This window comes from Syngnathus scovelli, chromosome 2, assembly GCF_024217435.2.
Source record: "Syngnathus scovelli strain Florida chromosome 2, RoL_Ssco_1.2, whole genome shotgun sequence".
Lineage (NCBI taxonomy): Eukaryota > Metazoa > Chordata > Actinopteri > Syngnathiformes > Syngnathidae > Syngnathus > Syngnathus scovelli.
The window spans coordinates 16,814,543-16,839,164 of NC_090848.1; the positions used below are offsets into that span (position 1 = coordinate 16,814,543).

A 24,622-nucleotide genomic window follows, 5' to 3' on the forward strand; every position below is an offset into this window, starting at 1 on the left:
GCCTCTCACCGTGGGCAAGTCCAGAGTCGAAGGGAGTCTAGCCCCTCTCGAGAGGGCTTGTACCGGAACCCAAACTGTGCGTGGAGGCTAGTCCGACTATATCTAGTCGGAATTTTTCTGCCTCGCACACCAGCTCGGGCTCCTTTCCAGCCAGAGAGGTGACATTCCATGTCCCAAGAGCCAGCCTCTGCAGCCGGGGATCAGACCGCCAAGGTCCCTGCCTTTGGCCGCCGCCCAGCTCACACTGCACCCGACCCCTTTGGCCCCTCCCACAGGTGATGAGCCCATGGGAAGGGGGACCCAGGTTTCCTTTTCGGGCTGTGCCCGGCCGGGTCCCATGGGCGAAGGCCCGGCCACCAGACGCTCGCCTTCGAGCCCCGCCTCCAGGCCTGGCTCCAGTGTGGGGCCCAGGTGACCCGCGTCCGGGCGAGGGAAAACGAAGTCCATTTATTTTACTCATCATGAGGGGCTTCTGTGAGCCGTGCTTTGTCTGGCCCCTCACCTAGGACCCGTTTGCCATGGGTGACCCTACCAGGGGCATGAAGCCCCCGACAACATGGCTCCTAGGATCATAGGGGCACGCAAACCCTTCCACCACGATAAGGTGACAACTCACGGAGGGGTGTTCAAACATATTTTCTCTCAAATTCTAGGGCACCTGGGATTCAATTTAGAGGAGCATGAAACCTATACTGGGGATGTATGTTCTTGCCATGCACTGTGTATACACTCTACTATCACTTTCCAGCATTTGTCAGGACGGAGAGGGGATGCAGAAAATTTCATCCATTATATATAGGTAAATCATAAATAATTAATTTGGGCAATGCAGTTTCAAAATACGTTTAAAATTTAACAATGTCAATAAAACAAACACAAAACTCAAACGCTCACTGTGACACTATTTCTTGTATACTCCACAAAGAAATTATTTGTTTTGATAGAGCAGTTTAAAGCCTTTTTCTGGCAATAAATGATGTGTTTTGTGATCCTTTTTGTCTCAGATTGTTTACCCAGCGCAGTCTGTATGTGACGTCACGACACACCCCTATATGGGTGGGAGACAGCTGGCGACGCATACTAGAGTGAGCAGTCTCTCGACCAATGAGAGAAGAGCTCGTTCTCCAGTGAAGACCCGTGATTGGACGCTTGGAGATTATAGATATGTATAGATATGTCGTGTACTCCACATAGGGGGCGGGACACGGACTGGAGAAGCGCTTGTCCAGCAACATTAAGAGGTACCAGAACACTGCACTAATGCACCGTTTCGTAAGGATCAATGTAAGTTGTTTTACACTTTTAAGCGTCGTTTGCATTGTCCGCAGAGGTGTTTTAACTCCGAACCCGCATTGGCATTTAGTTCTTTTTTGCCTTCGGTTTTGTTTCGGGGCAAACCAAAAGTGTGCTAGGTGTCGTTACTGGTCTTGAGCGAGCTGCTATATTTTGACGCGCCGCTCAAAGGGACAATGCACGCAGTCAACCAGGGTGTAATATCATTGCCTGGTGGCCATTTCACTGTTCCGCCGCCCTGGCTTTATGCAGACGTGACATTCTAGCGGTGTGCACTGTTGTTTGTTATTATTGCTAGCTTCGCGAAGAGTGCGATCCCTATTGACGTCCCTCGGTCCGTCCGTGGTCGCGCGCACCCCAAAAATCCCTGACTTGAGGGCACAAAAAAAGCGTGTTTTGATTACGACAACGGGTGAAGCCCTCTTGTGAACGACGACCCTTCTTTGGGGGAGTTGGACCACTACGCAGCGTGATATTATGTCAAAGGTGAAATGTTGCGTCATGTGCAACTTCTCTTCCCTGAGCGTCTCACTATGCATATGTGCGTGTGCTGTGTGACTGTGTGTGTGAGAGTTTATGTGTTTTATATTTTAAATGACGTTTTGCATGCATGTTGGAAAGGGGCGTCATCGGGGCTAACGCGACCCCCCACCCCCTGTGTCCCCTCCCCTCCCATTTGACTGACCATTACTCTGTCTGATTCACTCTCACTTTTCTTCTCTGTTTTGACAGTTTGGTTGTATCCAGAGGAAAAGTTTTTCATCGGGGAGAATTCCTTAAATCCATTGCCTTCAACTGGATCGGAAATTTTGGCCACCACAACAATTTTGCCCCCCTCTTCCTCCTCCTCCTCTTCCTCCTCCACCCTCTGCTACCTCTGCACAGAGTGAACGTTGATATGCTGCATCAGGTAAGCAAAATCCCGTATACGCACACGCTTGTAGGGTTTATCGTGCACGCTGCTTGCACATGGTCCGAACAGCATCACGCAGCCTTGCGTTTTTTCTTTGTTTCCACGCTGAAGGGAGAGCCTCGCGTGGTATTTCGCATTGCAGATACACACTCGCACAGTTTCCAGCACACGCTAGGTCTGTTGTGTTTTGTGTGTGCCTGGTGTTATTGTCGTGTTGCTTCCCTCCACATTCCACACTTGCGTGCGCGTGTGCAGCAGGGCTGAAGCGCGAAACAGCCTCTGCAAATGAGAAACACTACCAGAAACAACCAGCTGCATGGTTGCAATTGTGACTTGAACGTGTGAGGAAAATAAAAAGTGTTGCTGTGGTTGTAAGAACCTGCGAGACAACAGGCATATTCATTGCGCGTGGACGTGAGCGGAGTAGGTTGGACACGCCCCATTTTTTGGATTAATTCTCTTCTCTTCAAGGTTCTAATTGTTGTCGTGGCAAGGACACTTATTTGTTTTGATTATGAACTGGACATGTATGTTTAAAACGTGGGCCTGCAAAGTGTTTCCCACAAATCATTTACACCACTTGTAATATTGGTTGCCCAAATGCTGCTGTTTCCTTCCTAGGACTGTCTATTTATAACACATATCTTTAAATCTCCCGCATTTATCTCATTGAACAGTTGACCTTTTCAAAAAACAGTTGTGGGAAAAATTCAGACCCCCAAAATATTGGACTTAAAAAAATTTATATTTTTAACCAATGTTCATTTTCTGCAAAAAATGTGACTGTTGTCACGTTTTATTTCCATACACATAACCCACAAATATTAAGGTTCTTAACCTGGGTTCGATTGAACCCTAGGCGGTCGGTGAGTCGATCTCAAGGGTTCGGCAGAGCCTCCACTGCGGAGGTCCGAACACACCTGAATGTCGTGTAAATTCGTGATGAGGCATATCTGAACTGGTCTCGCAACAGCAGAAGCCACACTGATTTGCAAGTATGTAATTTTTGGGAGTTCGTGCATTATGTGCTTTGTTCAAGGTGATGTTCATGCATGGCTCATTTTGTGCACCAGTAAAAAACATCTATGTCTTGAATTTGAAAAAAATAATTTTAGTATTCACTAAAGAGGGGTTCGGGGAATGCGCATGTGAAACTGGTGGGGTTCGGTAGTCAAGTCAAGTCAAGTTTATTTGTATAGCCCTAAATCACAAACAGTCTCAAAGGGCTTCACATAGCCAAAATTGACAATTATTCTCAAAGCATCCCCTGATCATAAGCTCCCAAAAGGGCAAGGAAAAACTCAAAAAACCCCTGCCAGGGGAAAATGAGAAACCTTGAGAAGGGACCACAGATGGAAGGATCCCCCTTTCAGGATCACCATTCGGTACCCTCCAATAAGATTAAGAACCACTGTCTTAGAGCCACATATTTGGAAGAAAATAAGCACTTTTCAGGCCTCATAGTCAGCATTGGACTTGTTGAAAAGCTTCCTCCCCATTATTCTCTGTCTCCTTTTTCTGATTTTGTCAGTTTTTTCACCTGTCAATGTGGTGAATGTAAATTCCGATTACATCTGCCATAGTTATCTTTACATCACACTTTCAAAGCACAAAAAGTCATCTGTCTGTAGAAGGCATTTTATGACATCTTTTCTACTTTTGAATAATGCATGAATCTCCCGGACAAAGTTCTGAGACTGAATCGGATGTTGCAGTTTGGTAGTGATCCAAATTACGATTATTTGGCCTTGCCGCATGTCTGCACTCCTCTAAGTGTAATTGTAAGTTATAATAGTGCCAAGGTGTGACAAATTCAACCAATGCTGTTTTATTACAGGAATCTCCAAAGGTGACTGCAATTGGACACAAGAAATAACGAAAAGTTCCATTACCACATTCCAAGGGTAAACCTTTATCAACGTTGAACACTTAAGTGTGCACGTAATTTGAAAGATACATACATGTAAAAAGAACTTAACCACTAACAGTGAATTGTTAACTGACCTCCTGGCAGGTGTGACAGATAGCCAGCAGGTTCACGTTTTAGCATTCTTGACTCATTTAAATGAAAAAGAAGTTAGTCACAGCCTTGACTTGCTTTTTACTGCGTTGTACAGTGAAGGCAGAGACATGGTAGATCTTGTTGCTAAGCTACTTCCAGTCTCTGCTTGTCGTCATAGTTTTCCTCTTCACCATCACCATACTGCGGTGACGTCACAAAGGTCCAGGACAAGTCTTAACAATCGTCGTAGTGAATGAAGTCTGATATGCCCAAGTCTTGATGGAATGTATGTCACTTTACTGTGGTGATTCTTGATTGTAAAGGCCACACATCTAGTACAGCAGTTGATACAAAAGCTCCCTTGTAGCAGTTTTAGTTGCGAGTCTGCTGGCTGTCAAACGCTTATCAGTTCTTTGATTTCCGATGGTACCAGCAGAGCCACAAAGGGGGCACAGTCCATTTTCTGTATGAAGTTGTATGTTGATCCCCTTGTAATATAATGTCATGCTAGATTAAAATTCATAATATAAAATCATTTGGACCTGCAGCAGATGGGCCTCGCTTAGTAGCACAACCAAAATAGTCATATTGACTTGCCTAATTAAGTTTGATGGTACAAATTATTTTCTAATATAACTATTTATGCCATGTATGCTTTTATTTAGTCTTCAGCTGATCTGTTTTCCATCTTCAAAGTATGTTGAGAAATGAGATGACAAGCAAGCTGAACACCTGGAATATATAAAAGGAGCTGAATGTCACGAGACGGGTCCCGTTGCTTGCGCACGGGAGATCGTTATGCATGTTGAGCTTTAATGTGTATAATTAGTCAAAGATGTAGTCCCCCAATTGATTTGATTAAACTGAAAATTCTTGCCTGGCGTTGTGATCCATCGTTTGTATGAGTGTGAACACGGACACGCTTGCACATTTGGGTGCATTTGCATGATAATTAGTCCCAGCACTTAAACAATGACATTGTGTTGGTTTGTTGGGGCTCCACCGAGCATGAAAAGCCAAATTGGTGCACAGTGAGTTCACTATTGAACCAGAACTAAACTGGCTCTGAACACCAGCCCAACCCGCGCTGCGGTTAGTTGAATGGAAATGATTTGTGTTACTCAGGAAGTTTGTGCTTCGTCGAGTTCCAGGCAGGTTGAAAATGATAGCAGATTGTTTTGCTCTTTCTGCTAATTGCCAAGCTTGTGTTGTGCACATGTGCACAAATCCACGCCCTACGAGTATACAAAGACAATGCTTGCTGCTTTTGTTTTGAGCTCATTAACTTTATGATGCTTCTTGTTTACAAACTATCCTGTGAGTCAAAAGAGTATGTTTTGGTTACATTGTTTTGATGCTTTATAAATAAAGATGGTACAACATTCAATCACAATAGAGCATTTGTATGAATTCACTAGTTAAGCCTGGCATTGTTGACTAACAGGTTTTCATGGAACTCAATATTGTTAGTTTAGACAACAAGATTGAGTTTTTCGAGGCAGTTGCAGTTTTAGAGAAAAGGTTCAACCTGAAACGCCCCAAAAGTGCAAATTTTTCCTCCCCAAATGGTGCAGTTATAGCCAGAATTGGAAGTGAAACCACATAGTAAAAGTGCCAATTTGTACAATTTGTACAATACAAGTTATCAATGGAAACAGTCTTTTACACTACATAGATTCATTTTCCCCTCCAAACAAATTTAAGGCTGATGTAATATACTTCTTATGCATTGCCAGGCGAAAAATATTCTTAAAAGTAACAGTATTATGTGTTTGTCAGGTGTTAAAGAGGGGAACACTTTTTTTGTTTGTTTTACTATTAATATTTACGTACACTTTATTACACATTATTTAAATTGGCTTTACTGTACAGTTAAAAGTTGAACTATGCAAAATGATTTGAATTTAGGAGAATTAATTGTTGTCTTTGAAAGTTTCACTATATGCTATTGTGTGGGTTGGACAGGTTGATGACCACTGTTTGTGAACCCCACATGACGGGATTCAAAGGTTGTTTCAAGGTCTATTGGGAGAATTCGGTTAATCAGATTAACCTTAAAGGTCCCATGTCACTATGTTAAAAAAAGGATAATCTTTGATGACCTGCTATTGCTTTTGCACGATAATTTGGGTTGGAAATGAGTAGGTTGATTATTATTGTGTTTAGCTTTTTTCCATTAATCACAAATGTCAGATTTGTTTTAGCAGTTGTCTCATTAAAATACAACACGCAATCAATATGTACATACATAAGTCTGCTCTGATTGTTTGTCTGTTGTGAGCCATGTCTTGTCACCGGGGGATAGGGGGGAACGAAATTTCGGTTTCTTTGTGTGTCTTTGGCATGTGGAGAAATTGACAATAAAGCTGACTTTGACTTTGACTTTTTTTTTTTTTTTTTGATTGGGTGACTGTTCTTGATTTAATAAGGAAAACAGCTTCCGTGAGCACTCTGATGCAGACTAATGTGCTAAAGCCGTAGTCTCCGGCTGGTTCCAAGTTGTACTCTGATTTCTATTTTTCGTTAAACCTACCTCCATGGTGTTGCTGCGCAAAACTTGCAGCCACCACAGGGAACTGACCAATGTCAAGGATGCATACACCTCATCCCCCCTCCCCCCACTTGGTCGCTCGGATCACAACCTCGTCCATCTGGTCGCAGACTACACCCCGGTGGTGAAACGGCATCCACCTAAGAGGAGGTCTGTGATGTTGTGGTCTGAGGAATCTACTGCCAGGCTCAGAGACTGCTTTGAGAATACAGACTGGGAAGCTCTCTGTAGCCCCCATGGCAGTGACATTGACAGCATGTGCAATGCAGTGGGCATTACAGACTACATTAATTTTGGTGTGGAGACCACTGTGCCTTCCAAGTTGGTCTGGTGTTTTCCCAACAGCAAACCCTGGGTGTCCTCCGAGATAAAGGCTCTGCTTAATTAGAAGAAGAGAGCCTTTAGTTCAGGGGACGTGGTGGAACTGCGTAGAGTCCAGAAGGAACTCCAGCTGAAGATCAGGAAGGAGAAGGAGAACTACGGGAGGAGACTGGAGAAGGAAATGGAGTTTAACAACGCCAGCAACATCTGCAGTCCATCTCAGGCCATGGTAAAGGGGTTGATTGGAAACTAACTGGTGGGGACAAGGACTGGGCGGATAAACTCAATCTGTTCTTCAACAGATTTGATTCTGCCTTCCGCCCGCCCCTTCACCCCTCACCTTCCCTGGCCTGCCCCTCCGCACCTCAGCCTGCCACCTTCAACACTCCAGCCTCCCCCCCAGCTCACCAACCCCCTCTCACCCCCCCGAAGACACTCTTCAGTCTTCACTCCCCCACCCCAGTCTTCCAACACCCCCCTCTCCTTTACAGATCTTCAGGTGAGGACTCACCTCAGAAAGGTCAAGGCAGGGAAGGCCCCGGGCCCAGACGGCATCTGTCCGAGACTGCTCAGGGACTGTGTGGACCAGCTGAGTGGCATGGTCATGTACCTGTTCAACCTGAGCCTGAGCCTGAACAAAGTTCCACCCCTGTGGAAGACCTCCTGCGTGGTCCCCGTACCGAAGGTGCTGCGCCCCAAGGAGCCTAACCACTTCAGGCCTATTGCCTTGACTTCCCATCTGATGAAGACTATGGAGAGGATCATCCTGGGTCACCTGCGTTCACTGGTGGGAGCACAGCTGGACCCCCTGCAGTTTGCTTACCGGCCTGGTGTTGGGGTGGACGATGCAGTGATTTATTTACTGCACAGATCACTGCTTCACCTGGAGGACATCGGAAAGCACTGGGAGGATCATGTTCTTCGATTTCTCCAGCACTTTTAACACCATCCATCCGTCACTGCCCAGGGTGAAGATGGAGAAGGCGGGAGTGGACCAACGCCTGGCTGCATGGACTACAGACTTAGTCACCAACAGGTCGCAGTACGTGAGGTTAGATCGCTGTGTGTCTGATGTGGTGCGCTGCAGCACAGGTTTCCCCCAGGGTACGGTGCTCTCTCCTTTCCTTTTCACCCTGTACACTTTAGACTTCACCCACGACACCACACACTGCCACATCCAGAAGTTCTCCGATGACACGGCCATTGTTGGATATGTTTCTGAGAGGAATGATCTGGAATACAGGACGGTCATCAAGGACATTTTCAGCTCGTGTGAGCTCAACCAGTTTCAGCTGAACACCAGCAAGACGAAGGAGATGATTGTGAGCTTCGGGAGGACAGCACCCCACTTCACTCTAGTGAACATCCAGGAATCGGACATTGAGGTAGTGGAGAACTACAAATTCCTGGGTGTTTGCCTTAACAACAAACTGGACTAGACTGATCACACCCACACCCTGTACAAGAAGGGCCAGAGTCGCCTCCACCTGCTGAGGAGACCTTCGGTGTGTGCAGGGCTCTCCTCAGGACCTTCTATGACTCTGTGGTGGTCTCTGCCATTCTCTACGCTGTGGTCTGCTAGGTTGGGGTCAGTACGGACCGGGATAGTACGTCCGTATGTGAATATATGTAAACCAAGCAAATTGGCCGAAAAAAAATTCTAGTCTGAGCTCGAGCACGGCACACCAGCCTTATGTTAAATCCATCCATTAATTTTTCACCCTACTTTTCCGTCCCCTTGTTACCCCAGTAGAATGTTGGGAAAATGCCGATATGTATGTATATATAACAGGCATACGTGCATCTTTTCACTTTCTAAAGCCTTTCAGGATGTGGCTTTATTCAGAATAATAAATCAGCAATAAGGAAATAAAGAAGCAGATATTATTTTGCTTTATTGCATTCACATGTGACTGCTAAATCCTCTATGAACAGTGACTAATGGATTCCTTATGTTTTTGTGTGCTTGTAGTAACAACTTGAATGTAGCTGAGGCTCTGGTGTTGTGGCCGGTGGGATTAGGACTCCTTTCAAGCGCCGTAAGGGGCTTGGCCAGATAAACCGAAATAGCGGCTCACCTAACCGTTTAAGTACACGGCCCGCCATCCATGAAGGGCTTTGAGAATCGCAGCTTTAACTTCTAACAGACTCGCGGCGGCCAACAATGCCAAACACCATACAGACGGTCTAGATGAGCTTTAATGGAAGATCACCAGTTGCGGGACCATTTCCCACCGGGCCAAGAATGCATTGACCACAAAAACTTCTTTGGCGTGCTCAACAGAATACGCAGTGCTGCCTTAAAGCACTGTTGCTGTGTTGTGCCGAGGTGTTGGATTTCATATGCAATATATGCCATTTATTACATTGAATAGTTGAGCCTTTCTTGTTCTGTCTTTCCCAGAGGTTTTTTTGTAAGTTCTCTGCAAGAACTTGACGTTTAGTCCTCAAAAACAGATTTGTTGCTATTGCCACTCAATGCTTGCACGCTTGCACTCGGCTTCTGAGGTTTTTGAGTCTGAGACTGAACAGCAAAACTTTAGATAGAAATTCTGGCAATTTAAATCAGTACCTGGTGATCAATTGGAGGCATGATCTTATTTAATGGACAGAAATGTGATGGCACGTAACCTAAAAATATAAAAATGGTAGTTGAGAAAAATGCAAATGTATTAAGCCTAACCCGTTTATCACAGTAAATAACTGTTCTTAAGGCAACTGTAATAAATTAGTCTGCAATATAGAGACCACCTTTTTTTTCCTCTACTTTCCGCTCTAATACTAGTTAGTTTAGTTTTATAGTTTTGTAAATGCACTATGTATAGTTTCAGTTAGATTTGTGAAAAGCATATTCATTTTTTATTTTACGTCATTAATAAAAATGTTTTTTAATTTTAATATATTTCATTATATTTCTGTTAACCCTTGCTCCAGACTAGGCCTGTCACTCCTGAATATTTTAGAATCTATTTCGTCTAGCAATTTTCCATTGAGTCATCGAATAGTTGGATACTATTTTATTTGCATTAAAGTGTATCAAAACATTTTGCCAGATTACTGTTTATTAATAAATTATTTTGTTTAGAATGATTTTTGTGATTAAGAAAACAACTTAAACAACACTTAAGCAATATTTCACAATATTGATGGTCATAGTTTTCAAAAGTCAAAGTCAAAGTCAAAGTCAGCTTTATTGTCAATTTCTCCACATGCCAAAGACACACAAAGAAACCGAAATTTCGTTCCCCCCTATCCCACGGTGACAAGACATGGCTCACAACAGACAACAAGTAAACAAGTATAACAAAAGCGTGCTGAATAAATAATGAATAAATAACACAACAACAACAATAATAAACAACAATAAATAAATAGGAGGAGCAGAAAAAAAAAGGAGCAAGTGCGCGTACAGCAGACATTCCCGAAAGTAGCGCAACAGTGCCACACGCTACGCAGAAGGGGGTAGCGAGTTCAGGGCCCTAACAGCCTGGAGAAAGAAGCTGTTTGCGAGTCTGGTGGTGCGGGAGCGCAGGCTCCTGTACCTCTTCCCAGAGGGCAGAAGGTCAAACAAAGAGTGAGCCGGGTGACTCACATCTCTGGCAATCGAGGTTGCCTTGCGGGCGACATGGGAGGTGTAAATGTCCTTCAGGGAGGGCAGCGAAGCACCAATAATCTTACCAGCCGTATTCACTATGCGCTGCAGGGCCTTCAAGTTCTGTTCAGTGCAGTTACCACCCCAGACAGCGATGCAACTGGTGAGGACGCTCTCAATGGTGCCACGGTAAAATGTAGACAGGACTGCCTGAGGAGCACATGCACGCCTGAGCTTCCGCAGGAAGTACAAGCGGCGCTGAGCTTTCCTTGCCAGTGACGAGGTGTTTTCGGACCAGGAGAGGTCCTCACTGATGTGCACCCCCAGGAACTTGGTGCAGCTCACCCTCTCCACCACAGCACCGTCGATGATCAGCGGCAGGTGTGTTGTGTGACCCTTCCGGAAGTCAACAATCATTTCCTTGGTCTTATCGACGTTCAGCAGGAGGTTGTTGTCCCTGCACCACGTGGTCAGAAGGTCAACTTCCGACCTGTACTGAGTCTCGTCGCCCTTCGTGATGAGACCCACCAGAGTCGTGTCGTCAGCAAACTTCACTATGCGGTTGTCGCTGTAGGTCGCAGTGCAGTCATGCGTCAGCAGGGTGAAGAGCAATGGACTGAGCACGCAGCCCTGGGGGGCTCCCGTGCTCAGCGTGATGCTGGCGGAGATTTTGTCGCCAACACGCACCACCTGAGGCCTCTGACAGAGGAAGTCCAGTATCCAGTTGCAGAGGGAGGTACTGAGGCCCAGCTCGTCGAGTTTGCAGATGAGTCGCTGCGGCACAATGGTGTTGAAGGCAGAGCTGAAGTCCACAAACAGCAACCTCACATATGAGTCCTTTCTCTCCAGGTGGGTGAGGGCCGAGTGGAGGGCAGAGCAGATGGCGTCCTCAGAGGACCGCTTGGCACGGTACGCAAACTGGAAAGGGTCAATGGTGGGGGGGAGAACGGACTTGATGTGCTCCATGACCAGCCGCTCAAAGCACTTCATGATGATGGGCGTCAGTGCCACAGGGCGGTAGTCATTGAAGCAGGACGGTGCAGGTTTCTTTGGCACAGGAACGATGGTGGCAGCCTTGAAACACGAGGGGACGATGGCCTGCTGCAGGGAAACGTTAAAGATGTCCGTGAAGACACCCGACAGCTCCCCAGCACAGTCCTTCAGCGCTCGACCCGGGATGTTGTCAGGGCCCGCCGCCTTACGGGTGTCAATAGCGGCAAGCGCCCTCCTCACACCGTCGGCAGAGAGGCGCAGGGGCTGCTCGTGCAGGGGGGGAGTGGACTTCAGTGGGCAAGTGCTGTTCTGGGCGTCGAAGCGAGCAAAGAAGCGGTTCAGATCGTTCAGCAGACGGACGTCGCCCTCACAGCTCCTCGGCTCGGGCTTGTAGTCCGTGATGGTCTGAATGCCCCGCCAAAGGCTACGTGCGTCCTTGCTGTCCTTGAAGTGGGTGGAGACCTTGCACGAGAACGCCTTCTTTGCTTCTTTGATGCCTCGGGACAGGTCGGCCCTCGCTGTCCTCAAGCCAGCCTCATCCCCCGCTCTGAAAGCCTTGTCCCTGGCCCTCAACAGTCTGAGGACAGCCCCCGTCAGCCACGGCTTCCAGTTCGCGCGAGTGACGACGGATTTTGAGCAAGTCACATCATCGATGCACTTTGTGATGTAAGAGGTAACAGAGTCAGTATACTCCTCTATGTCCGTCCAATCGTTGTAGGTGGCTGCCTGCTTAAATAAGTCCCAGTCAGTGGTGTCGAAGCAGTCACGAAGTGCATCGGAGGCACCCTCAGGCCACACTCGAACCTGCCTCCGAACCGGCCTGGATGCCTTTACCAATTGTCTGTATGCGGGCAAAAGCAAAACGGTGAGATGGTCAGAAAGCCCCAGATGGGGGAGGGGGGTGGCTTTGAAAGCTCCCTTTTGCGCCGAGTAGACTAGGTCCAGGAAGCTGTCTCCACGTGTCGGAAAGGGAACATGCTGGTGAAGCCTCGGGATGTTCCAAAGTAAAAGTAGATGGTTACAAATGTCTTATGTCTGCTTTCATGAAGGACTAGAGAAATCAGAGACTTACTACTTTTGGGAGCCTAAAATTAGATTGGTCAACCTTTAGTTATGACATCTCTAAACAAGGATGTGCTTGTTAAAATACGAGGAAGCGATTCATTTGATAACTAGTTTGTTGTTGATTTAGTCAATTATATTCTTGCGTCCTTGGACTTCTCTCCTCGCTGCTTGCCTGCCTGAAACACACTTACTCAAGCCATTTGCAAAGCTTCTCTGAATAAGTGATGACTATTGGTTGTCATGAGGGAGGAGGTGCAATAAAAATGTTTGACGTGTGTATGCAAATCACCGACCAAAAGCTTTAATCACATCCGCTGTATACTACTATATATCAGAGCAACTGTAACAACCTTCTGGTGTTTTTCAACACCAGAATATATGAACACTGCTATTCCTTTAGTGGTCACCTGAAGATACACTGCACATGTTTCTGGATATTGTAAGGAAATGCCAAGGAGAGAAGAGTAGAGCAAAAACATTCAAATGAGATTCAGCTCGTCTTTCTTCCCTTATGCCGCGCTCAGACTACACAGTTGTAGCCCGATTTGGACCCCTTAGTCTTTCTGTTAGTGTGTTGAGGCCCAGTGTAAGGGTTTTCACTGAGCAGTAAACCCTCCTTCCTGAACACCACCACCCCCGCCTCCATTCCATTCCATTCCATTGCATTCCATTCCTCATTTTCTTTTTCCTGATGCTACTGTTGCAGAGGGAGGGAGAGGGAGACAAGCCCACTGAGGTGACTGGTTGTAACGCAGCAGGCCTCCCGCATTGAGGCTCCACCCATTGCTTCCTGGGGCAATTAGCTACCCACAAGGGATCTCGATGGCCGATAGCTCATCTGCATGTGCAAACGCTTAACTACACTAGATTTGTGTACTATTATATCCTCTGCTGGTCTCTGTGCTTTGACTGCATTATCCTGTGCCGGGGAGGAAACAATCAGTTATTAGATACGTGAAATGATGGAGATAGATATGATTCTGAATACATCACGACTAATCAAACCTTCTAGCTTGATTTTGATTACTGTGGTATCAAAAAAATTAACATCCCTTATAAAAAATGTAATTTTTGCAAGAAAACTAATAATTTCCCTATATAATAGACACATTTTTCAATGGGAAGATTGTTACAACTTTTTCAAACAAAACAAACATTGCTTTTCTTGTAAAATAATTCTTAACCAGAGATCAGCTGCACTGATCACTCAATGGATTTAGGTTCAGCACGCTACCTTCTGATGACATTTTATAAAGGTTGGGCAATGCAGTTTTGGGCACAGTGTATCTTCAGCTTTTAAAACCACTCCATTCCAAGTTCAAGTTCAAGTTCAAGTTTACTTTATTGTCAAAGATCTCTGTAACAGGGTTACCACAGAAGTTTGAAATTGCGTTTTACCAGTCTCCAATGTGCAGATTAACTAAAAACATGCTGATAAACATGTGCAGTACTATACAATAAAATACTCTCTCACATTCACACGCACGCACACACACACACACACACGGTGTGTAATAAGAGTATTGACAATACAGACCCACACACACACACATACATACACAGCAGCAGAAGTACAATCAGTGGTCATAGAAGTAAAGTGAAAAAGTGTATAACTGTATATAAGGTGCAAGAGTAAAGTGCCAAGTGGCATGGTGACTTTGGAATGTTCAAGTGGTTTTCCTCAGTGTGTTCATGAGTCTGATGGCTTGAGGAAAGAAGCTGTTACTCAGTCTGCTTGTGCGGGACCACCGTTGTTTTAGAACCATGTCATTGATGTTGCCAAGTGTTCCGGATCATCTGTGATTTATTCCGTAAATCTTTGAATGCGACCTTGTTATGACGAGAACATGTGATGTTATGGAAATTTAAAAAAATAAAAAAGGAATCCACTGGTGGCTCTGAAAACACAGTGTTATTGCAGACGAGCCCAAATTTAGCTGGAAGTGAAACTGAAACTATTTGACTTGATCTAGATTGCTGCCAATAAAGGTTGAAAATGAGCACAAATACATGGTAGATAATTGCAATCTGTTTGACAACACGCTGCTTTTGCGGGTGCTCCAGATGATGTAATGTGATGCTACCAGACAAGTCCAAAGTTAGCTCAAAGCTAACGACTTGACACGGCCCCTGTCGCTGATACTTTCAATATATTAATATCAAAGGGCAGCCGCACAGCGAGGCTTCATTGGCAAATTAATATGTCCATTGACTTGCAGATAATTATGTGCTAATGACAACTTTAGGCATTAGAGAATAACATCATCACACTGCATTGTGTTGTAAGTTTTATCATTCTTGTTGGCCACTGGTTGGTGAAGTGTAGCTAATGGTGAGTGACATTTTTAATCACTTGTTTTTGTGTTGGTCCTTGGAAGTATGTCCTTGCATGAAAATGCTTTTATGATTTAAATTTTTGGTATACGGTGCATTTTTGTGTTTTCCTTCAAGATGCTTCTGTTTAGCAGACTGGATGGGCCAGTCAAATAGATCTTTTTTTTCCTCTTCCGCTAGTTTTCTGGCAGAATTCATGCAGCCCCTGGCTCCGTCATGAAATTATGCAACCAATAGAATTTCAAGTGGGATAAAAAACATAATTACTGACACAGCAGTTTTACATCATTTAGAAGCTCCTAATGTCTTTTTTTTTGTTGGTGAGGATTTGCCACTTGTCCAAATTGCTTCTTGTTCAACTAAATTCAAGTTGCTTTCAAGATCATTTGAGCCAAAAGGCTATGAATCTACACTGACACTGAGTTGGAAGAAGTGCCGTGGAGCAAATGCGCAGATGTTTATAAATGCCATTGTCTAAGGCGGTGCATCAAAGCCTTTATACTGCTGACGGGCACAAATGTGTCAATGATTGTCTTATTGTCTGATGATTAACAGTTGGAATTTTTTTAACCAACCCCTCTAGCAATGTCAGGGTCCTTCATTGTATAACATGTCTAATATGTCTTCTGATACCATACAGCAGATGTAATTTAAGTAATTAGATGGCTAATGTTAATGCATCCAGATAAGGACAAGGTTCCTCACGAATTAAAAGTATTTGTTCTACCATTAACTGCTTTTGAGTGTCTGTTGCGTGTCCTTTGCATTTTTGTTATTATTGTGTGTTCAGATTGTTTTTTTCATAGCACCAATAGTTCATCTTTATTTGCACGCACATGTGAGAGCGAGCACTTTGCTTTCTTTCACACTTATTACTTAACACACTGTTTTACACCCTTCTACCGTATGTCTCGTGTATTTACAGAACAGTACACTACTGTCTCAAAATACACAGCTAAACACATCAAGTGGTGGTCGACCTCAATTCTTTCCATTCTCAGATTTGTCTTCTCACTTACTTCCACTTCACATGACTTCCTTTTTTTTTTTTTTTTTTTTTAAAAGAGAGTGATCCTTCTTTCGGTGAAAACTGTTTGAAATTGCCAAAGTGGAGGTGTGCTGCACTGACAACTCGTGTGGTATCTTTATGCACGGGGACCAATAAATGTCCTTTTTCACATAAATCTATGTCAAACTGCCAATTTCATGAACTATAAGGCCTAAGCCATTAAGAGTTCAAATTTATAGGAAATTATCTGTTTTGTGATGCATGCACGGCTTTACTTTCTATCTATCAGAGTGATGCTTTGACTCAGTTGACTTTATGCAGAATTGGTGTAAAAAGTCTGCCATCATGCACTTGTTTGTACAAGCTGTCACACCGTATTCAGTATTTGATAATTCGGAGATTACTGTTGGTGAGTTCTGTTTGGTTGCTCCAACTTACTTGACAACTGTGTCCATGTGGAAGAGTGTGCAAATGTGACACTATCGAGCTTCAAGCCGGTTCCTCACAGCCTTAATGGTCAGGTTTATATGACTAAGTTTGTGTTTTAATAAGTTTGCCAAGGTTGTATTTTAAGACTATACTCACTTAAAAGCAAACCATTTTTTATTTATTTAGTGAGGTGTGCCCTCTTTCCGAGTCAAGTGCCTCTCCCGGCCGTTCTCTCTTTTCCGATGGCCCGGATGGCAGTGGACGCAAGGACAGACTATAAATAAATGAATAAGGGTTAGGGTTAGTATAGGGGTTAGGCAATATAAAATCTCATATACAGGGGGATGCAATAGTAGTTATGCACTAGTATCATGATGAACTTATTTATTTATTTGTTTATATTTGATATTGATTTATATTTGAATAAGTATTGTTTTCTTTTTTCAAAACACGTTTATCTACTATCCAAAGTATTTTATCCGTAATTTATTTTATTTATGTTAAATTATTCTGGTCTTACTTTTTTTACGTCATAAAATCTTTCCATTTGAGCAGCGTGTTTGCAGACTTTTTATATCCACTGGAAATCCTCTGTAAACCATTCCATTGTTCTGTCACTACCACGTTGCCGCCGATTCCACAGAGACAGCCGGGTTTACTGTGTAGATGTGTGTGACTCTGCATGCTGATGTTTGAATAAATGTATGCATATATGGCCTGTTTGTGTATCTGCGTATTCAGTGAGACCGGGGTGTTATTTTCTGAGGATTTGTTAGTTTACACAGACAGTAAAGACATGCAACAAGCAGCGGCCTCAACAAGTCTATTCAGTTACATGTGATACGTAATCCTTTCCCTGCCATTTGGCGGTGGTTAGAAGTGTTTGTATTACTGAATTTTGGACATGTATACATATTTTGTGAATGGCCTTAACTGCCAGGGGAACAGTCTCAAATTATACTCCTATGAAAACGTGTGCAGTGGATGTATTAAATTAATACATTCTTCTTAAAACACAATTTATTGTAAGATGTAAGAAAAAAAACTGACTGTAGTAATTTTGTGGGAATTAAAATGCGTACGTTTAGGCTGGCTGACACAGGCGTTTATGACTCCTGAAATAATCAGATGGCCAAAATCTTAAGGATATTTATGCATGTCTAAATGTGCTTGTTTTGTTCAATGCACACACAATTAATGTTTTGTAGTCTTGGCAATACAAGTGCACAAGTACGTAATGTTTTCACAATTTGAAATGCCCACTGCCTACAGCTCATACACTACACTGAGTGGAACCCCACTGCCAGTAATGTACAGTGTGTGAAATCCACTCATTGCGTAATGGTTTAGAGCCATTATTAACTAAAGATTGTCCAAATCTTCTAATTTCAGGCTCTTGAAATTATTAATTCTCTGAATTCTCTAGTCCTTCATGCAAGCAGACTGATTTTGCTTTTGCGTTTAGTAAACATAAGACACTTGCAAACATCTGCTTTTGCTTTATAAAACAATGAGCAGCAATCTTTCTTATGTGATATTGCTTAACTGTTGTTCAGTTGTTTTGTCTTCACTAAATATTACCAAAAAGGCGGACAGAAATTGTTGGGGAATAAACAGTAACCTGCGAAACAAAGGTTTTTTTAATACACTCTAATGCAAATCCAATTCTATCAGATTATTCAATTAATTAATGGAATAATCGATTCTAAAAATATTCCATAATGACAACCCTACTGAACACTATAGTACATTTTGGCCAAAACTTCTAAATGTAGGCAAGATAAATGAAGGAAGAAATTTACATCAATCATACAAGCATACAGCCAAATCAAAAAAGAACCTGCTTCTCCAGAATAAAATAAATGTCCCATCCAAAACTCTGACCTAAATCCAAATTAAAACCTGTAGGATGACCAATCCGTAAATTGTCTACCTAACCTAGTGGGGTGCCTTCGCAGTCAGAAATACTTTGTAAGTGGATGCCAACATAACTCATAGGACCCATCCCTCATTCCACGTGTTTATGGCCCCACAGTTGAAGCTGTCGCTTGGAGACCAATTCTGTTTTCGTATGTGGTGACCCGAACCACTTGTTTAAAAAAAATAGTTTTCCTGTTTAACAGATGTGGATATGATGGCTTCAGCAGAGATTTACAAATACTATCACCACAGTTTCCTGTAACTTTTGATTATGTGTTTGTATTCAAATGGTGAAAGTTTGGCCTGCGAAGGTTGTTGTGTGGTTCTTTGTTAGATGTTTTTGTTCTCTTGTTTTTTTATTCTTGGTCTTCATCTGAACCATATAATTATCAAATCCGAGTGGAAAACAAACAACAACATAAAATAGATTTGTTTTAAGAAGGTGACCAAGCCTTTGGAATGCATTTGAGATAAAAAAATCAGTCGGCTCGCCACAAATAACTCAAAATACTAAAATCTTTATGGTTTCCCTAATATTTTCCCAATTTTTGATTTTGCCATATCGTCAGTAGGACAGCAGAATTAAATAATTTGTATTGTTATGATTACATTGTGTTCATAGTTTTCCCCAAAGTATTGTTCACATACCAGTATTTCTTTGTTTTATCATATTATATAATGCATTCCCTACATTTTTTTTGCATATTTCAACGTACAGTCTTTTTTTGTTCATTATGTTTTGAAATGGACAGCACAAATTACACATAGAAAACTAGTGGATGAAGCATGGAGTGACACAAAGCAGAGATTATCAAGCAGTGAGCGGGCATCACTGCAGGGGGGTCGTACACACGCACGCACGCACACACATACTGCAAATTGTTGGAGGGCTGAATTTTCTTCAGAAATAATCTAATTGAAATCCCTTCCTTCCAATTATTGCAATTTTGATTTATTTTTCTAAAGGTCTTCATTTCATGTATTTTCAGCAAACAGAAGTAATGAATGAATCTTTTATTTTTTTTAATGAACAGTAAATGAACAGTAACATGAATATATAATAAATGGTTTATTTTTATATTTTAGTCAGCCGAGGCGTAGTTTCTCAGAACCTAAGGCTGAGCTTGTTTGTGCACATTATGTCGTTGGTCACGTTGGGTGTTTTTGTGTTCAGGATGTTCTGTATCTGGTAACTCGACTAGTGAGCGCGAGAGAGAGTGAATGATGGCGGAATAGAGCAAGATGAGTCATTTTTTCTGTTAGACACTGTTGTTTTCCACAAAGCCTGTTATTTTCTCTCTTATATAGATGCCAGGTAGTGGGTAGGGAAAAAGGATTCCTTTTTTTTTGGGTTTGTTTTGAACATTCAGTCTAATTTATCAATCTAATTCAGAAATTGTGGTTAAACTTGAAGTAAGAAATTCTAATGAGACTGCTTTTCTTTTGTGAAGCCATATTTATGGTGAAATGACGTAAAGATTTAATGCATATAAATCACACTGACAGGTTTTAAGTTGACAATAACTATTAAATACTCCCACATTTGGTTTCATACCATTTTGTAATTTTTAAGTGGGAAACTTGCATCAACTTAAATCACACACAAAAAAAATACCAGAATACCCAGTGATTTTCTCCTGAACGCAAAAAAAACATCCTCTAATAAAAACTGAAATCTTACTTTTCTGTAATTTGCTGCAATAACATGTCATTAGAGAGCATGGATTGTATCTCAACAAGCACTCAGGGTTGTGCAACAGTTCTAAATAGACAAGCAAGATTCAAACATCCTCATGTAAAATGGGTTGTGGACCTTCTTTGTGGCTCAATGATGGAGTCTCCCACAAACCTCAGTTATGACAGAAGGTTGTTCAACAACGAGTTTACATTACGTTTGCTTGTCTGTTTTTGGGAACACTGAATTCGCAAGTGAAGTGGTGATGTTTTGTTCTATGAACAGGATGTCGTGGATGCTTAAAAATTCTCAAAGGCAGTGAAGTGAATTCATGAACTTAAAAAGGAACATGATTATATTTTTACTTTGAACCCAGCTGTAGTCTAGATGGGAAGTACAAATTGATTTAAAAAAAAAGAACTTGAAAAGGAACATGATTATATTTTTACTTTCAACCCAGCGACAGGCTAGATGGGAAATTGATTAAAAAAACAAAACCATCCCATTTCAGCCTTGCACCATGTAGAAAAGGAAATTTGCAACATTCTGCCTATACAGATACAGCAGGGGCAATTTTAGGGTTCGAAGTTTAATGATGCTGTCAGTTTTGGTGCCATAGCAGAATAGGGCGGCATTCGGTGGGTGGGGTCCTGTTTGGGCGTCACATTTTTAAGTTCGAAAAACCTGCATGCACACATGTACACACACTCAATTTTTAAGTAGGCTTGAATTTACTGTAAGGGGGCTTCAACACCCACAAAACTGGGCTTGACACGGCTATGACAGATAGAATTTTGTTACTTGTTGAAGACAAGTAGACTTCAGCAAGAAACCAAGACATTTTTATTTGAATTTTTTATCTAAGATGTTTTCTTCTACAGTTTTAGGTTGGGCTAAAACAAAGCTGAGCTATATTATCTACTATTTGAATACATGCTTTTAGAGCAAGTGTTTTGATAAATGGTCACATCATTCCTCAAGCTTTTATAGCCCTACTGGGAAGTGTTGTTTTTTTGTTGGACTGAGTGGAACTTTTATTTCCTCAGGTTCAGCTGACACTGCATCCTTTTCAGGCTATGCGCTCGTCGAGTGTTGTGTAGCTCATGCTTCGTCCCACACCCTCACTGAAAATTCACTAAAAACTTGTTTTTGTTCTTGTTCCTTCTGCTTTGACGCCATGAGACCTGATCATCTAATGTGGGTCGATATTTTTACACTTAAATTATTGCCCTGACTTATCTCTATCAGACTCTCAAAAAAGTTGTTTTTGTGTCAAGTCAAAGAGAAGAAATTTTGAAGGGATCACAGAGGAGGGATCCCCCTTCATGAATGACCAGATCGCAATGGATGCAGAGTGCACAGCATTTGTCACATGATGCAATGCTGTACAATGCTAGTTTTAAACCACAAGTGTCCTTTTAATGAGAAACTCTGGGGAAATGGTCCACTTCAGGACCTGTGAAGGTTGCTCGATGCAGAATCCAGACAACAGCCGCACTTGGCTTATAACAACTTAGCCCCCTCTCCAAGCAGGAGAGAGCAGAGGGGAGAAGTCGCAGTAGAACAGGCAAAAATACCTCTTAAGTTGAGGTTTCAACATTCTACACGGGTAGACCGAGTTTGCTTGCAAGCGACTGAGTGCTGATGCGCAAGTGACATGTTTTGATATCGGGACGGTAAGCATCGTTTGTATAGGTCACACCAGAAAATGACTTCACCATGTCTCTCGTTATCGGAACGGCGTATGCCATACCGCTGTGTGAATGTGTTGCAGAAATATGCCTTGTTTATTGGGTGCTGTGTAAAAGCCAAGGTTGGATAAATAAATGATGTATGGGACTTCGGAATCCTGATGTGCCAATTTAGTGGAATTGCTCTGTAAACTGTGTCTGAGTTCTAATTCAATTTTAATTTGTCGTAACATTGTAATTCAATTGTGACACCCCCCCCCCACCCCTTGCCATTCTGCTCTTTCACACCTCGTGGGTTTGTGTTGGATGTGTAGTTTGTTCTGAGTCTACTAACCTCTGTTTATCACGTTAATAATTCACCCACATGCTTCACCTTGTTGCCTCTTTGGCCCCATTCCATGTCAACACAAATGTAGCCACGGAGTAGTTTTCCTTTTGCGATAGGATACCTTGATAGCTTCAGATTGTAAAAAGAAGTGGACATTATTTGTGTGAGATTAGGGTTAGGGTCAAATGGAAAGGCTATCACTGATTGTCGTACTTCTTTTAGTTAAGAACATTCACATTTATGTCTATAGTTATAAATTCATTACACGTGCTTCATGTGATTACTGTATTTTTCGGACTATAAGTCGCTCCAGAGTACAAGTCTCACCAGCCATAAAATGCATAATATTCAAATAACTATGATATAAATAACATAAGTCGCTCCTGATTATAAGTTGCACCCCCGGCCAAACTATGAGAAAAACTGTGACTTATAGTCAGTAAAATACGGTGCATTTATTATTTTCAATCGTTGTGCACACATAAACATTCCAGGTTTCCAATGTATTTGAAATGCACTTGTGATATTTGAGTCTTGGCTTTATAGCATTGACTGTCTAAAACATATTTCTACATTTTCTTCTCGAGAATTAACATCACATACTTTAGGAAAAAGTCATATGTTAAGTATTTACTACATCAGAAACACTAAGAATTAATACTTTAATAGTGGAGCCACCCTCTTTCCTCCACATAACCTTTATTTAAATTAAAATCATGTGCATCTGAGCATAAAGAAGAAAATCACTTGGTTGCTCTTACTCAGTCCTAGTTTAGAAGGTCAGAGGTGAATGTGGGTGCCTGGTGACATGTGAAAGCGACGTCCCCGTTTTAAGTTTAGGTTTGAGTCATCCATTATGTCATACATGCAACCAAATTTTCAAAAAAGTTGTATGCGGACAACTAACGATCTCATTTCGATCTCTTGAAAAAGGTTGTCATTTATCAGTTGCAATTTGTTGCACATCTTGATAGGCGCTTCTTCATCGTATAGGATCTAAATGGAGGTAAATAATTAAAATTATGAGCATTAGACTACGTGTGATTGACAACGGTGTCAAACCTTTAACTCTTCTGTATGAAATTGTTTTGAAATCAATTTCTGAAAGTTTTCATTTCACTCAATCACACTGATTTTTCAATGGTAGTGTTAGTATATTAAGGAGAATGGAGAGCTGATCCCAACGGGTGAAGGTAGCCCTTGGCTGACTCCATGTGCGTCATGTTGGACTATTTAGGAATGATTCAACCTTGCCTCTAATGGTTGAAGCCAAACAGGGCTCTCTCTTTTTTTCCCCAAGTTGCTTAGTGAGATGATTAATCAATATCAGTTTCTTTCAGTTTATTTAATTTTTAACAGTCAGTGAAATGAGTGATTGGTATGCCCGTTTCTAATGTGGATTAAAATGGAGTACGATTGGGTGCTGTTTAATCCTTGGCATGTTCTATATCAGGGGTGGGCAATTAATTTTTACAAGGGGCCACATGAAAAACCCGAGCTATGTCAGAGGGCCATACCAACGATAATTTAAACCTGCTCAACTTTATTCCATTGTGATATGCACTAAATAATTTATTTTAAATAGCTGGTACTGGTAATTAGAAGACTACAATTATTCTGTTTATATTTATATTAGGCTATGTGAAATAGTGGTGTATAGGTCAAATAAAAAAATCATTAATCAGTACAATTTATTCTTAACTTCTTTAGCTTTTCCCCAAACTGTGAATTACAACACATTTATAGAAACATATCAATGTGTCCTCAACCCGCCTTGTTACGGTACGTCGGGAGAGTGACACATTCTCAAATGCGCTCTTTTTCTCCGGGCATATCAGTGCAACAGAGTCCAAAAAGCACTCCTTAATAAACTCTCCGTCAGTAAACGGCTTACTTTTTCTGGCAATTTTGCGGGAAATGACAAAACTTGTCCTGACCGCTGCATCTCTGTGGGTGTGAAGTTTGATAAAAAGTCCTTGTTGGGCTTGCAGTTTTGCTAGCAATTCATCAGCCTCTGTTGCGCGCTCTTTATTAGACAGATTTCTGTATTTTTCCTCATGCTTGGTCGTGTAGTGGCGATTCAAATTATATTCTTTAAACACAGCGACCTGTGTGCCACAAACCAGGCACACGGCTTTACCTTTAAGTTCTGTAAAGAAATACTTGACAGTCCATGTCTTGTTGAAATCACGGCACTCCTTGTCAACTTTTCTTTTCTTCGCATCAGCACACATTTTGAGGGTAGCATTACTTCGCGCTGTTCACCTACACGCACAGCTCACATGCACGCACGCTACACGGAAGTGCGACGCCTTTCAAAATAAAAGCAGCACAGTTGTATTGCATGTACGACACAGATTTTTTTTTATTTCTTAAGTTGTAATCAAATGGAATTAATGATTGCGGGCCGGACAGAGACGCACAAAAGGCCGGATATGGCCCGCGGGCCGTATTTTGCCCGGGTCTGTTCTATATTCTTATTTCTTCTTTGCAGCTTTCTTGCTTT

At 42.3% G+C, this 24,622-nt stretch overlaps 1 protein-coding gene across 5 annotated transcripts in view; it reads left to right on the plus strand.

Annotated features, from left to right (window-relative positions):
- Positions 1-1,091: 1,091 nt before the first annotated feature.
- Positions 1,092-24,622, plus strand: part of LOC125988751 (vitamin D3 receptor A) — a 61,856-nt gene continuing 38,325 nt past the window's right edge. For 4 of the 5 annotated variants that reach the window (XM_068649818.1, XM_049754373.2, XM_049754375.2 and 1 more), the window contains exons 1-2: positions 1,119-1,284; positions 2,026-2,203. The gene's annotated coding sequence lies outside the window, so the exon portion shown is untranslated. Of the gene's footprint in view, positions 1,285-2,025; positions 2,204-24,622 lie in introns of all 5 variants that reach the window. The other variant, XM_049754372.2, reaches the window with a different exon arrangement.